Below are 2,518 nucleotides of genomic sequence, written 5' to 3'. Positions count from 1 at the left end.
CCACCCATCCATCCATCTACTTTATGTCTTTCTTTTGATCAGTCTCGCTACCGTGATGGTCTGTGTGTCCATCCATCTGTCCGTTTGTCCATCCATCCATATCTTGTACGTACGTGTCAATATGTCTGTCTATCATGGTATCATTCAATGGTGTCTGTTTTGTTATCACAATCTGAGTGAACTCAACAAACTGGAGACAGTCAGCCAAGCCCCACTAAAAGTGTCTCTTCACTCACCAGAGGTCAGGTTCTGACCCTTAAAAACGTTTCAGCGTGTACAGGGCAGAACATAATTTATCCAAGTACTGTCAGCTAGTTAGTCCCTCCTAAAATCCAAGGGCACATTAGCAGCTTTGACAGTAACAGGATATTGATTTGGATGCTTGCCCAATGGAATAATGATCCTGTCTTTGCTTGATGTGGGTCCACTGATAAAAGTGTCTCTCTGAAGTCAGTGCCAGAAACCTTCTCAAGAGGTGGGGGGGGTCATCACATGAGGAGGTCAGGGGCACTCCAAGTCCCCTCAGCCAGATGGAGGTTGTCTGCCAGAGAGATGGTCAGTCCCTTGGCGTCACAGCTTCCAATCTACACACTCATCACAATGTCTCTTCCATGTCCATCTGTGATACCAGCCCTTGTGTCTCCTCTTCTACAACAGTCTCTTACTCCCCCTCCAACCCCCCACAGACAGATGGAGACACTCAGTCATTCCTTCCTGAATCCTCCCAGGCGTAGCCGTTCCTCCCGCCCCAGGGAACATATGTGCTGCTCCTCCAAGGAAGTGCAATATCTTGTTTACGCGCCAACTTTGACATCCCAAATATTTAGTGTGGGAACTTTTCTTTAACCAAGCATGAAGGCACAAAGTCTTTTAGTTGGATGAGTTGTGTGTTAGCGTATTATGCAAAAGTACTCGACTAATGATCACTTTTACTTCTCCAACGGAACTTGGCAGAAACAAGTTTGGAACGGACCTTTGCCAGGAATCCTTTGAGGTGATTCACCTTGGCAGAGGTCTCACTAGAGTGAGTGCCCGTCTAGTTACTTCAGCCGAGTTAGTTGGTTTGTTCGCTTGCTTGTTCATTAGTTTATTCATCTGTTTACAGTACCTTAGTTTATGGTACGAACTATGTTTTCTTATTTCACAACTCCCCTCAAGATTTGGCAGAAGCTTGTTTTCAATTGTCCTTTGCAAACCACGTTATTTCCCACTTTGTCCTAATTCACTTGAAGGTTGGTCACCCCTGCCCCAGAGTTGGGACAGTCGTTTATAGATGCCACAATCAGCAAAAAAAGTAAAGTGCTGATTGGCAATTTTGAAGAGCCATTAACTATCTAATGTAAATGAAGAAAATATTATTCATTATCAGGCATCCAAACTGTGAGCATAGGCTAGTGCGCACAAAATAAATAAAAGAGCCCAAAGACTTAAATGATGCTAACCAGAGTCCATTTAAGCATTGTGGCCATCACTGATTAATGACAAGGCTTTGCTGTTACACACTATTTATCGGCCAAGTGCATACAAACAGATAGTGTACATGATGGAGATGGAGAAGGAGAACGAGGGCAATTTGGATCCTCATTAAATTTCAATAGTCCTGATGGTCCTGGGAAAGCTGTAGCAATGTTCGAAAGCAACCTTCATTTTATGCTACAGTAACTGCAAATTAGTTTCACAAAACTCTTTTAATCACACACGCTGCAGACTTCATTTGCCGTGTGCTCATTTTCCACATTTCTTCTTATTAGATGACCATCAGTCATGAAGTGCGATGGCTCGACCGACGATGCTGCCCCCACCCCCTCGACAGTAGGAAGAAAAAGCAGGAAGAAAATTTTTGTCTACCTTATTGTGTTACCTTTTTTCTTAATTTATAGTATGTTTTATATTTTTTCCCCATAATTTTCAAGATAAGGAAACTTTAGTATTAATGAATAACATTTCAGTTATCATGTATTCATTTTAAGTTTTCATTATTAAATAAACTGACTATATTAATACAGAAATATAGTCTTGCAGTGTTTCAATCGGTCTTAACATTTGAATCAGTAGTGTATATGTAGTTTATTACATGTATCAAACCGTTTTATACCGTGGTCTCGATTCAATACCGCTATGAATCAAACAATACTGTAACAAAACCTCACATGACATCAGGTCAGCTGACATCAAAGTCCCCTCTTGATTCACTGTTGCTCCTGTGTGGCAAAGATGAAATCCCCCCCAGGCAGAAGCCATCAGCGGTTCATATTGTGACTGGCGGCATACGGCATCTCAAGCGACATGCAAAATTGCATATATTATCTTTATTATGCAAATTCCGGATAAAGAAACTCATACATACGTTCACACTGCAAGGCAATATAGACTTTTTCATTCGTATGTGACCTGTAACTGATTTTTTCATGTCAGTGTGAACATTTCAATTCCAATGTTTTCACATGTGACTCAGGCCTCATTCATATGTAGATGTACTGTAGATCCAACATGGATCCCAGCTGCTGCAGGCTGAATG

At 41.6% G+C, this 2,518-nt stretch overlaps 1 long non-coding RNA gene across 1 annotated transcript; it reads left to right on the top strand.

The window, feature by feature from the left end:
• Positions 1–448: 448 nt before the first annotated feature.
• On the top strand, positions 449–1,976 carry LOC129187719 (uncharacterized). The gene is made up of 3 exons (XR_008572452.1): positions 449–555; positions 658–1,024; positions 1,752–1,976. It is a non-coding gene; the product is annotated as an uncharacterized LOC129187719 (long non-coding RNA).
• The last annotated feature ends 542 nt before the right edge of the window (positions 1,977–2,518 follow it).

The sequence above is a fragment of the Dunckerocampus dactyliophorus genome, chromosome 9 (assembly GCF_027744805.1).
Source record: "Dunckerocampus dactyliophorus isolate RoL2022-P2 chromosome 9, RoL_Ddac_1.1, whole genome shotgun sequence".
NCBI lineage: Eukaryota > Metazoa > Chordata > Actinopteri > Syngnathiformes > Syngnathidae > Dunckerocampus > Dunckerocampus dactyliophorus.
Note: the sequence above shows the minus strand (reverse complement) of the source record. Positions and strands in the feature narration are given on the sequence as shown.